General features: G+C 33.5%; 1 non-coding gene across 1 annotated transcript; it reads right to left on the bottom strand.

Annotated features, from left to right (window-relative positions):
- Window positions 1–13,134: 13,134 nt before the first annotated feature.
- Window positions 13,135–13,249, bottom strand: LOC147479857 (U5 spliceosomal RNA). Its single transcript, XR_015207067.1, has one exon. It is a non-coding gene; the product is annotated as a U5 spliceosomal RNA (small nuclear RNA).
- Window positions 13,250–14,652: the final 1,403 nt, after the last annotated feature.

Here is a 14,652-nt window from a genome sequence, read left to right on the forward strand (position 1 = left end):
TTCCATTAATTATTCTGAGGTTAGTTGAATGCAGTTGCATCTAGTTCCCAATTTCATGTTAACTCTTTTTTAGGTTAGTTTAATGCATTTGCATCGAGTTTCTGATTTCCTGTTAATTAATTTTTTTATGGCAGTTCAATGCATTTGTATCCTGTTACCGATTCGCCGCAATTTAGTATTCTCTAAGGTTAATTAGTTCAGTGCAGTTGCATCATGTTTCTGATTTCCCATTAATTATTATTTGAGGTTAGTTCAATACATTTGTATCCAGCTACCGATTTTGTGTTAATTATGTTTCAAAGTTAGTTTGTTTCGATGTATTTGCATCGAGTTTTCAATTTCTCGTTAATTATTCGTTGAGGTTAATTCAATGCACTTACATCCAATTTTCGATTTCTCGTTAATTATTCTTTGTGGTTTAGTAAATGCATTTGCATCCAGACCAATTTTCGATTGTGCGTTAATAATTAGTTCAACATTTGTATCAAGTTTTCGATTTCCCCTTAATTATCTAAGGTTGGGTGTAATACCAATTTCTATTGATTTTTATGTAGTGTCTTTACAAACATGACATTAAAAAATTAAATTAAAAATTAAATTAAATTAAATTAAGCATGATTCTCTATATGGTATATATCATCAAAGAGACAAAATTATTTATGTTACGATAAAAACATAAATCCAAATTAGAAGTTTCCGTTAAGCTTTTTTGTAGTCTACAATATTTAATCACATTGAAAATGGAAACACATTAGTCTTTAGGCTTTTAGAGAGATATCTCAAATGCTATTTAGGCTTAGGCTTTTAGAGAGATGAGAGATCTCAAGTTCTACACCGTGGGATTTGAAAAAATATTGTGTTCCCATTAACGTGCCTTGACCATACCGTGGTAGCAACATCGAACATTTGGTAAGAATTACATCTCGTGAACAGTTGGAGAATCAAGTTGTTGAGCAAATATATTTTATAGAATATGCAAGTATTCTTTTATTTTCTTAATTACATTTGAGTGTTTAGAATAGAGGAAAATAAAAAACGTGAGAAAAAGCATGTGATAGTGTTTTCTAAGTAAATCCATCCTACGAATGGGTGCTTGAACGTATGATGCAATATTGTAGATTAAAATAGGGAACACACACTGATTTTAGCGGTTAATGACAAAAGCCAATGATAGGCTTTAGGCACGTCAAGAACTTTTTACCCTCAGTTAGTTTGAGGGTAAAAAGGATAAATAAGAAGTTTTAAAAACAGTTAGTACACCCAAAAAGTGACGTGTTGTTAAAATTGGAGTAGAATCAAAAGATAATATTGGTCTTTCTCTAAACAAAAAGCACGCTAAAGAAAGTGTATGGAGCCCAATTTCTTGAATCCTAAATTTACTGATTGTGAAATTGAAAAAGAAATCAATGATAGAGATGAAATTGAAGAAGTGTGTAATTGAAGATGAAATTGAAGAAGTGTGTAATGATAAATAGAGGTGATCTCATGAACTTGTTTTCACTCTCAATCCATCTTCATTGCCTTCTCTAACTAGAGGTGATCGATCTCTCACGATTCTATTCTTACCATTCATCACCATCTTCCTCATAAGGATACAATAAGATTATCCATGGTGGTGGTGCCTCTTCCAGTCACCATTGTTTTGTGGAAGAAATAACTTAAAAAGAGTAATTCCAATTAGGTCTGGTAGTTAGATTGATGACCAAGATGTGGAATCAACGGCTCAAATGAGATTTGGAACCTTGCAAATTTCGACAAAGTGGTCAGAATACTGATGGAAATTATTTCCCCCCCCCCAGATCACACCACATCCAAGTCAACTGTTATCTTTTTGGTCAATGCATATAAAAATACTTCATTGCCCTTTGCCCTTTTAATAGTTTCTAGCTTTACCTCCCCAGAACTTAGGTCAATTAGCCCTCCCACCAATTCTTTCATCTAGATGTTTACCCCCCAGAACTTAGGCCAATTAGCTTTACCCCCCTAGTTCTTTCATTTAGAGGTATAGCACACCCCCAAAGAACACAACACATCCAAGTCAATTGAGTTTGACTGTAATGTTTTTGGTCAAAACAAATGAAAAGACTCTAATACCTTTTTCTAGGTATAATTACATAAATACCCTGTGACTTTGGCAAATACAAAATTAGAATTCAAATCATCTAGGACACATGTCACGGTCTTGTGAACTATATCCGACGGCTATACACCATCACTACCATCTAGGGGTGCAAACGGATAGGTTCGGATTTGGATATGGCTATATCCGAATCCGAATCCGAAAATTTATACCGATATCCGAACCCGTATCCGAATCCAACGAATATTAAAAAATTTATCTGAATCCGATTTCGGATATCCGAATTGGATATCCGATCCAAAAATTAAAATTAATTAAAATTTTATTTGCTTTGAATAATTTATTTTACCACTATAAAAACTAGTATAAATATATATATATATATATATATATATATATATATATATATATATATATATATATATTTATCATTTATTATTATTATTTTGTTATTAAAATTTTATATTATTAGTTTATAATTTTATACAATAAATAAATAAATTATATATTTCATATATTTTGTTATATACTAATCCTTATCAAATGACATCCACACCCTTAGAGTGGTGTATGGCTGTCAGATAGAGTTCACAAGATCATGACATGTGCCATAGATGATTTGAATTCCAATTTTGTATTTGCCAAAGTCACAAGGTATTTATGTAATTATACCTAGAAAAGGGCATTAGAGTCTTTTCATTTGTCTTGACCAAAACATTACAGTCAAACTCAATTGACTTGGATGTGTTGTGGTCTTGGGGGGGTGGTAAACCTCTAAATGAAAGAACTAGGGGGGTAAAGCTAATTGGCCTAAGTTCTGGGGGGTAAACCTCTAGATGAAATAACCTGGGGATAAAGCTAATTGGCCTAAGTTAAGGGGGGGGGGGGTGGTAAAGCTAGAAAACTATTAAAAGGGCAAAGGGCAATGAAGTCTTTTTATATGCATTGACCAAAAAGATAACAGTTGACTTGGATGTGGTGTGCTCTTGGGGGGGTAAACCTCTGGATGAAAGAACTGGGGGGTAAAGCTAATTGTTTAAGCTTTTTTCAATCGTTCGAAATTCTGATAATTTCAAAATCACGAACTATGACTGCAATGCAAAAAAAAAGTATAATACTTAAATTGCAAAAAAAAATATATAGTACTTTGTACATTTTGCTTATTAAGTGTTTAATAAAAGTAAATTAATTTTATTTTTGTGCTTTCACATGTTTCAGTAGTTAACGACGAACTTCTAGCCAAACCTGCGTTTTAGCATGAAAAACGATATACAGAATAGTGTTTGAACCTAAAGTCTTATCTCTCAGCCCATTTGAAGTTTTAAAAGGCCATAACAAAGCCCGTGGACTCAACACTGATCATTTCCGAGTCAACTCAGGACAACGGTGCAAAAAAGTTGTAGAACTTCTAACGATCATATCTTCTAATTCTGGACTCCAAATTCGACAAGTAAATTGTTAAAACGGTCAGTGCGGCGAGCGCTTTGTGTAAATACGTGAAGTTGCAAAAGTCCACCTTTACCCACCAATGTGGAATCAAATACAATTTGCACAAAAGAAGGAATGAAAAATTGGAAGTGGAGAGAGCATTCACTTACTCTTTAGAGAATGGATAGAGCACTCATGTTTTGCACTCATTTTTCCATTTCATTCATAGTTAGTTTTCATACGTATCATATCATGTTTTTTTTTTTTTTTTTTAAAGAAAGCTTGTAAGTTATTAATGGAGTCCTCTCCATAGTAGAATAAAATAAATATCCTTCTTCTTCTTCTTCTTCTCTTTTAGTTTTTAGCCATTTGATTTCCTTGGATCATGAGTTAAACCCTCCCTTGTGGAGCATTAATGATGCTCATGTGAGGAACATGTTCCATTTATGGGGACAAGAGTCATTTGCTTAAGTAAAACAAGTTTTAATTTACATCTTAGCACAAAATGATAGTGTACGACTAAGTTTGGAGTCTAGAATGCAAGATAGAGTAGCGCGCACGAGCGAAGTGACACTAGGGCTAGTCACGTGTGCTACTCCCTAGTAGTAACATGCCTTGAATTTTGGACGGTTGGTGTAGAGTAAAACTAGGCGATGAAATATCACTTCAATTCCTCATGCTAACATGGTGCATGTTCTCATAAATGAGTTCATCGTGTTAGGGATCGAAACTTGAATCATCTTTGGGTTTGTCTATGAACCCAAGAAGGGTTAGAAATGCAGTGAAGAAGTCTTTAATTAGAAATGGTAGTTGCTTTTAACATAAGTGGATTTAACTCTCCACACTTCTCTCTCTCTTAAATCTTTTTGTGTAAGTGTTTAAAAGTTGAGTTTACGTAATTTGTAAGTTAATTAATGGGTAAAAAGAATTCACGTATAGTGTAAAAGTTTCTATAAAAATCTTTCTCACCTCAAAGTTTCCCAAGATAATATTTCAGCTCTATTGTTATAACATGCTCAAATGTTTAGGTATGGGTACGAATTATTGCTCAAGTTATACGAGAATATAAATTTGTGAGCAAAATATTTAGGGGTGTGCATGGGTCAGTTCGGGTCGGGTTTGGGTCTAAACCGACAACCAAACCGACCCAATCGGTTTATATTTTCTTATAACCGAACCGATACCCGAACCGAATTGACTGGATTACGGTTTAACCGATGTTAACCGACCAGTTTTTACATATTTTTAAATTAAATCAATTAAATATATATAGCAAGTCGGTTTGGGTCAGGTTTGGGACTAATTAAACCGATGATCAAACTGACCCTATCAGTTTTCAAATATACTTAACCGAACTGAACCGACTTATAAACTTAACCGACCCAAAACTGACCGGTTCAATTCGATCGGTTTTGTCGGTTCAGCCGGTTTTATGCACACCCCTAAAAGTATTGATACAAGTGTAAGTCTAATGTTGTGTCTTGCAGACATAACAACAAATTTACGATTATCACTCACTACTATATATATGTCTGAGGAAGTATACCGATAAAATACTCTTTGTATCAGTCATGTTCTTAAGCGGACTGTACACGTGGAGAGTGAAAACTGGAAAAAGAAAGTTAAGTTTGTGGGTAGTGAATCCCGGTCAACACACAAAAGTAATAAACCATCTCCCTAACTCTCTCTCTATTATAAAAAAATGAAAGTGGGGATTACAATTTGTTTCTCATGTCCACCTCTTTCTTTTCCAAACATAATGAAATTTTGAGAATAAAAATTTGGTGTTTTTGGTCTAACCAGTGTAGTCAAGGCATTAAGGCGCAACACCCTTTTTGTGCCTTAAGCGCAAGGCACGCAATAATAAAAAAATATATAAAAAAAAAGACAAATCTATACAATAAAACACAGCATGATTTCCATGTACTGTGCAACAGATGTCAGATCATGCCACAGTTACTAATGTATAAAGAAAACACTATGCAACAAATGTTAGATCATTCCACAGTTACTAATGCATAAAGAAATTATTCCACAGTTCAAAGCATATACCAACTCCCATCCGTATCAAAGCCACGGACATCATGTTCCTACCAAAAAAAACCTAAAAACATATCATCGCTTTTCAATGCACAGGGTTCTGTTTTGAGCCACATTTCGTGCATTCTATACACAATGTATTGTTCCAGACAATGAAAGTTATTTGAAAAATTATTTACACAAGTCGGACTTTTTCCTGTGTCTCTATTCAAATTGAATACCCCACCATAGTCCCTACCTCAATCACATGTGTATCAAGAAATGTTAGAAAAAAATTCCAACCACACCTTTTTTGTGTTGAGATTCTCTCCTCTAACTGCTTTTGTCATAGTTGGTGTGTCATTCATTACTTTATAAAACTATTTTCTGTTACGCCTTGCTTCCATTTCCAGAATGACAGGTCAGTTTTCCTTGGGAAAGAACACATAGAGAAAGAAAAAAAATTGATTGCCTCAGCGAAGGTCAGTGTTGTTTTGTGATGATGTTTTGCATTAGAGATACAAGGTTAGTGTTGTTTTTTAAGGATGTTTTGTGTTAAGCCAGAATGGATTTATCATATGATGTTTTCCCTTGCTTGGTTTTTTAGTTTAAAGATAACAACTTTATTGGGTTTTAGTTCTAAGGTAACACAAACGCTCGGCCGGGCGGTGGTAAGATTCCTAAACTAAATGTTCATTCATGATTTAATCCTTATTGTTTTGGTCTCAACATATAATCTAAGGTTCTCAGGTTTTAGTATGCTGATGCAAACAATCACCCAAATTGATTAAAATTTAATCCATAAGTTAAACATGGATTGTGAAACACCAGCGGTAGTGAATCGAGAAATGGTTCAAGAGTACATTCCAACGCAAAGGGCAGCACAAATTGAGGTCTACCCACTATCCAGACTTAGTTTTCTTTTGTATAACTTCAACTCAAGTGAAATAAAAGCATACTGGTTTTAAATCTACTGCCACTATAGATTCTTCAGGATTCTATTTCGGAGCAGACTTTGTCTTAGTAAAACACCACAATCGCAAATAAGACGTCAGAGAGCAGAGATGATTGTAACTCCAACATTACTCCCAATAACAAAACTAACATCCACTGCCACATGAAGTCATGACTGTAAATTGCTCTTCCATTATTGAACGACCAAATCGATATGCACTAGCTTAATGTGCGCGCAGAGAAAGGGAACGAGCTTTGCGATTGCAGCTCACTTCTCCAGTTGGAACTTTAATTTTGTTTCTTCGTCAGTTACAAACTATGTTTCAGGAGTTTCCACACACGATCCCATATTGATATCATAGTGTCCAAATGATAGACAATTTGTCAATCAATTGTCAGCATTACATTCTAACTAACAAAAGCCACTGGTTATTGGAGTTCTACTTTCTAATTGCGGTTAATCCTATGAATGTAAAAAACCAAATATTGTAATAATGTAGTATTAGAGTTCATGCAAATGATGTAAACCTACATGATATATACATACTTGAGGGAAACCAAAAGGTTCCATGAGCATGTACCATAATAGTTGAGTAATATGCTCATATGGATTTATTTTCTTAAAATTGAAGTTCAGGCACACAACATAATTCATATTTGATATTTCTTAAATTTTGTGGGAGTCGGTTTCCCCGATTTTTTCGTTCACAAGTTAATGTTTAAAGTATCTTAAAGTTAAAGCAGTTGGTACTGCGTTTTTCGACCCAGTTGGGTACGTTTGATTGATTTTCTAACCTGATTGTTTTGTATGTTCTTAGATTCAGGTGTGCTATTAATATAATATAATGCTGATTTTCTTTCACATGCGTTGCTTTACTATATTTTTGTTAGCCTTAAGCTACTTCATTGGTACTTTCGTTCCACTTACAATTACAAAAGGAAGGATTTCTTAGCACTTGGTTTCTTTTGCAACAAATCGAAGATGAAGAATCTAAAAAAGCATCACATTTTGGGTATGAATTTGAAGGTCTTGGTTCTCCAAGTCATGGCTCAGTCCTGAAGGTTGGACGACTAATTGATGCTTATCTAGTGGAAATTGCACCTGATCCATATCTAGATCTACAGAAATTCATTGCTATCATTGCAATCTTGCTTGACTATGCCCGAGTTATTGATGATGGACTATACAGAGCAGCTAATATATATTTAGAGGCAACTTATCCAACTTTTTGTTTTTGTTAGTGTTGCAGTCTGAATTCATTTCTAATATAGAGTGATGTTGTGATTCAGTGTTAATTCGACTCTTTCTTATGCTTTACTTCACTTTAATTTGTGATGGGGTTCTAAATAATAGATTTCTTTCGTATAACAAAATTGAAATTTTTATCACAGGTTTGTTTTGAAATTTTCATGTTTTTAAGAGTGACTTTTTTTGTAATTGCACTATTAGTAAATTAAGTATTTATTTGCCTTCTATCACGGACCACATCCCACATTTGTCTCCGATGGTTTTCAAATATTAAACCATGAAGAGGAGTATCTGAGTTTTTTTTGAAAAAGGTTCATTTAATCAATAAACATATTAGTGCTCATGCTCTTTACGTGCTAACATGAATTAGCAAATGATGAACATTCTTATTATCTACTTTGAAGATTGTACATAATGATAAATAGAAGTTGGTATTACACACCTGCAACTTTGATAATTATCAGGAAATCAGAAACTGAACACAAATGCATTGAACCAACCCCAAAGAATAATTAACGGGAAATAGGATAATAATGAGAAATCGCAAGTTCGATGCAACAATATTGAACTAACCTCAAAGAATAATTAAAGAGAAATCAGAAAATGGATGCAACACTGCATTGAACTAACTCAGAATAATTAACGGGAAATAGGAAAATGGATGCAACACTGCATGCATTGAACAAACCTCAAAGAAAAATTAATGGGTAGCCGGGAAATGGATGTGAGTGCATCGAACTAACCTTAAAGAATAATTAACGGGAAATCGGAGACTGGATGCAACACTGCAATAAACTAACCTCAAAAAATAATTAAAGGGTAACTAAAAATAGGAGACTGGATGTAAATGCATCGAACTAATCTCAAAGAGTTATTAATGTAAAATCGGAAAATTGGATGCAAATGCATTGAACCAGCCAACGTCAAAGAATATTAATGGAAAATCGGAAACTTGATGCAAATGCATTGAAGAAACCTTAAAGAATAGTTAACTGGAAATCGGAAATTGGATGCAACATTGCATTGAACTAACCTAAAAGAATAATTAATGGGAAATCGAAAATTTGATGCAAATGCATCGAGCTAACCTCAAAGAATAATTAGTGGAAAATTGGAAACTAGATGCACCTGTATTGAACTAACGCCAAAGAAAAGTTAACGAGAAATCAAAAACTAGATAAAAATGCATTAAACTAACCTCAAAGAATAATTAACGGGAAATCAAAAACTAGATGCAACTGCATAAACTAACCTCAAAGAAATAATTAACGGGAAATAAAAAATTGGATGCAAATGCATCAAACTATCCTCAAAGAATAATTGACGTGAAATTGGAAATTGGATCCAAATTAATTTAACTAACCTCAAAGAATAATTAACGGGAAATTAGAAGCTGGATGCAACTGCACTGAACCAAAGAATAATTAACATGATATCGGAAACTGGATGCAAATCCAGCTAACTAACCTCGAAGGATAATTAATGGGAAATCGGAAACTGGATGCAAATGCATCGACTAACCTCAAAGAATAATTAACGGGAAATCAGAAACTTGATACAAATGCATTGAGCAATTCTCAAAAAATAATTAATGGGATGAAAATTGAAAATTGGATGCAAATCTAATGAACTAACCTCAAAGAATAATTAACGGGAAATCAGAAACTTGATACAAATGCATTGAGCTAATCTCAAAAAATAATTAGTGGGATGAAAATTGAAAATTGGATGCAAATGTAATGAACTAACCTCAAAGAATAATTAATGGTAAATCAAAAACTGGATGCAACACTGCAATGAACTAACCTCATAGAATAATTAACGGGAAATCGAAAACTGGATGTAACACTACAATGAACTAACCTCAAAGAATAATTAACGGGAAACCAGGAACTGGATACAAGTGCATTGAACTAATTAACCTCAAAGAATAATTGACAGACAATCGGAAACTGGATGCAAATGCATTCAACAAACCTTAAAGAATAATTAACGGGAACTCGGAAACTGGATACAAATGCATCAAACTAACCTCAAAGAATAATTAACAGGTAATCGAAAACAACATCAAACTGCATCAAACTAACCCCAAAGAAAAGTTAACAGAAAATTGGAAAGTGGATGCAACTGCATCAAACTAACGGGTTCCCGTTAATTATATTAGCTATTTTACATTCAAGAACTGTGGATATATCTAATAACCACTATTACCCTACTACAATAAACTCTATAAACTATTAGAAAGCCGATATTACAATTTCTAATACGTTTATATTTCTAATATCCGTAAAATATTTGTAATTACAATTTCAATTACAGGTATTTCCAGTAACCCCTACACTAATCTACGTTCCGGCAAATGATTAGATTAGTTGTGCTTGGAGATTGAAGTGTGTAATTAGACGACACAATAATAAAAAGTAATTACTAAATAATCGTAAGTTACAATATTGAGGGTGGATATTTCTCAACCCAGTGGACGTTTGAGCTTTCACAGAGTCTCCAATATTTGTAAATCTCTTTGACCAATATAGAAAGATCAGACAATTGGAGCACTCATAGAGACTCCAGTTTTTTCTAAACTCTATTACTAATTACGAAAAAAAAATATGATATGAAGAAGGAAACAATCCCATCTAGAGTTTCACAAATTTTCCAACTTTTCATAAACACCTATAGCTAATTACGAAAAAATATGAGACAAAAAACTAAATTGCTAAAAACAATAGTTTCCACAGAAAACGATTTTCATTATATTGTAAATACATTATTATTAGTAGATTGTTATTAGTGTAGTTACTCTACATAGAACGCTAATGAAAACAATTATTGTGCTGATATTACAATTTAATACAATAATGAATTAAAAATAGTTCCAATAACCATTCATTATTGTGGACGGGAATACTAATATTTGTAGATTAAAATAGGGAACACACACTCTCTAGCTCAATGATTAGATTGTATACACAATCTCCATTACTGAGCTCAATGATTTATAGCAAAAAAAGGATAAGATTCTTCTAATCATTTGTCAGAGTAATTTAGACATGTTTAAACAATGATGGAGTTTCCGTAGCATGTCACTGAGATGCACCCTTGGCAGAGTGACCATCCTCCCTACATGTTTCATAGAGAAAGAAGGAAAACCTTTATCGTGGACTAAATTCAAGAGGTGTGGTGAACGAAGAATTATCAGCATAATTGGTGAAAGCGTCAATACCATTGATCAGGGTAAGCTCTTGTTTGGTTTAAATATACTTATCTCATTTTTTGCCTACTTCACTATTTTGATGAGACTTCAGTACGTCAGACTTCCATTGAAATTGTTTAATAATGCTTTTTGGATATAGGATTCAAATTGAAAATGAATGGTGGTGGGCAGGATGTAGCAACGGAATCTGAGGTAAACTTAATTTTTTTTTCTCATTTGCATCTATCATAATGCTTATTTGCTTTATGTAATTTCCTTTGAATTTTGAACTGGAATTACAGAATGATGTTGACTTATTCAGTAAAGTTTGCCATCCAAATATTCTTTCCCTTGGTTTATCATTACTGAATTGATGCAGAATGGATATGTCTGTACCTACACCACTCCATTAATTTTGGTCGTCAAGGGTTTTTGGTCTAACTGTGAATAAAGTTTGGATTTTTATGCAATTTTAGTTATATTTTGATGAAAATTTGGAAGAATTAGTGTCTATTTTGATTGAATGAATGATGGGGGATTGCTATATATTTTTTATTATTATTATTTTGTGAATTATTAGTTTGAGGATTTTGTTATGTTCATTTCGCAATCCAGAATGAATTGTAGTAAATTTTTATAGGAATCTTTGATTGTTGAGCAACAATAGGGAAACCCCAATTGTTGTATATAAAGCTTTAAATTATCAGTTTACATTTGTTATCTGATAATTCAGTTGTAGTTGAATTTTATGACATTTGAATTGGTATGTAAATTGAATTTGGAATTCGGATGTTTTATTACTGGCGTAGTAGTATATTGTATAGTGGACTCAAATTGAAAATTTTGTTTGACCTATTATTTTCTTCAAAAATATGGAGGTGGCAATGGCGAATGTTAGTATAGGTTATGATTGTTAGTAGAATGATATATTTGATTTAGGTTCACAACCATCTTCATTCTCTATTACCAATCACTTCCAAGTTTGCTCATAAAAAATAAGAATAATACTATGTATATGTTGTTGAATCACTTTTTGTGACAGGCATTGGCAGAAGAGATTAAGGCTAGGTACGAAAAAACAATTGTCTAAGTAGTTGACCTGGTATGTCTTACATGTATTTTGTCTATCTCTATGGGATGTCAAATCTGTTAAAAGTTTGCCGTGTCATTCTTTAATTATGCGTATTTTCGTTAGGATGATTATGCAGCTAATGATGATATATATGAGGAGAAATTAAAGAAAGAGACGTTGGCATTTTTCATGGTGGCCACGTAAGCTTAAATCCTTATTGTGCTAATTTTTTGATGAAACTGTATTCTCTTTTTTTTTAACGTTCCAAATGTCATTTTTAATTTACTAATTGAGGTGCACATACACGATTTTGCCTAAAATTTTAGATATGGCGATGGTGAGCCGACAGATAATGCTACAAGATTTCATAAGTGGTTTACTCAGGTAAATATTGAACATACTAGATAAAGTCTGTTGTATTTCATGGAATTCTCGTAAGTCGTACCTTCTTAAGCACTCTGTTGTTGTTTCTGACTATTTATTATGGATTTATGGGTTTGTAGACTTAGAAAGGTCTACAAATCTCTCTTTCTCTCATGTCTTCAACCAGTGTCAATTGATCATCAACATTGCTTCAAGAACTTAGCTTAACCACACACTTGGTCTTTGATAATGGTAAGTGTTGTTGGCCTACTTATACAATTTTTTTCTTAGTTTGTACTGTTAGTCCACATTGTCTCAATTCATGTATTTTTGTGTGTTTATTTGGTTCATCTAGGCGTACTCAATGTTGGTTCCTCCATGGATAGAATCATTATTATCAACGGACTTCTTTTTTGTATGTCGTATCCATGGGGATGATGCAAGAAATGAATTGTAATTTTTTCTTTTTGCTCAATACAATTGATCATGACTCTTAGTTGATCATGACTAATTCATGAAGTGAGAAAAGGACTAAGGAGAGGTTAATTCGACTTAGTTGATTACAACCAAAATGTCCATGACCCAAAGAGGGGTGATCGACTATCAGTGAGACAATGTTTGTGTACCCGCACATGTTTATCACATTATCTGCAGTTTATGAGTTTTCATAAAACAATTGCAAAGTAATTCTATTGATATCACACACTAGCAGCATCAAAGTACTGAAAGTTGCATATAAACACTTCTCCATTAGCAACATTTTAGCTTGAGTTGGTGGGATTCTGAAAGGAAATCCCTTAAAAAATAGGAGTATTCTGCTTTATACAATGAGCACATGGTATTCTTTAGTAAAAGGTGAAAGAATAGTTTGCTCTATGCTCATCGGCCAACTGCCTGTGTTTAGACCTTTCTTGACTGCAACTTTACATAAGTGGTTCTTGGCTCAAACCTTTCATAGTTTCATTTGCTTGATATGCATGGGACTAAAAGCTTTAACGTGTACCTGATTTTGCAGCAGTGAGGTTGAGTTGAAATCTATAACCTGACCCAACCCTGGTCTTAGACCCTGAAATGAAGTTCTCATAATAAGCTTGGGTCGTCGTGGGAGCCCAATAGGTTTAGGTGTCGGTGGACTATTCACAAAACACTGCCCCCCAATGAAATATCCAAGTCTAGAGTGCACTGGACTTGAAAGTTGCATCAAATTTTCCTACACATGGTTGGGTTATTGAGGTAGAGTGGCTGATTGTTTGGTCAGAGTTTGATAAAACAAATTCGCACACAAGAGTTTAATTACTTGAGATTTAATTGAAATTAAATCCTCGGAGTTCCCTGCAAAAGATATTGTTGATTTTGTTTTTTAAATGTCATCATCTTCACTAACTATTTGTGTAATTGTGTTTATATGTGTAGCATCCTAGCTTTTATGTGTGAAATAAAAGAGTAGGAACAATTGGAGATGTAGCGTTAGCTCTGAAATTAAAGGAATTTTAATACTCTCAACTGTAAAAATTTGACTTACAAAACCAAAAATCGAGTAGGCTAGATACGGTGGCATTAAGTTTTGTATTACCTTCATAAAAATCATTGGTCCAATTTGAACTCGAATAGAAACATCTTGTGTTAATCAACAATGAATAAGTAGAGATGGGGAATCTTAGCGTGGGGTTTTGATTTGATGTAATAGATTTCTGAGTGGGATTTGAATAAGTAGGGTTTTTACTTTTTAGTCATGGGTTTTTTTGGGTTTAAGGATTTCCATTTTGAGTTATCGTAGGATTTTTCTCCTAAGTTTTTGTAATACCCCTGATGACGTGTTTACAAAAGAAGTAAAAGTCTCCTACAAAACCGTACATCTGCATTCTCTTTCGAGTAGTGTTTATGTACTTCTAGAGCTCTCTTGAACCTAGGCTTATGGCTAAGATCATGGTCCCTCAATTCTAGGGCCTCCTTAGTCCCTGGCCTGATTCCCTCCCTGATACGTATAGTGTTAAACCTCCTCTTCTGTACTATCCTAAGAGAATAATCAATGAAAAAAGTACCAAAGAAAATAAAACATTTGTTATCACGACAGTGTGGTATGCTCCATGATCTCACCTGTGCAATCAATACATTTTTCATGTAACGTAATTCTACTTTCAGCACAGGGGTTTGGCTTATTAAAGCATTGTCTTTTTTTGCTAAAAGGTAATTGATTCAAAAAAATATGAGGTTACAAGAAAAAAGAATATGAAGTGTGAGACCTGTATAGTATGGGTTTCATCATATGTGAACCCACCTATTACATCCAAAAG

The sequence above is a fragment of the Coptis chinensis genome, chromosome 8 (assembly GCF_015680905.1).
Source record: "Coptis chinensis isolate HL-2020 chromosome 8, ASM1568090v1, whole genome shotgun sequence".
NCBI classification, from domain to species: domain Eukaryota; kingdom Viridiplantae; phylum Streptophyta; class Magnoliopsida; order Ranunculales; family Ranunculaceae; genus Coptis; species Coptis chinensis.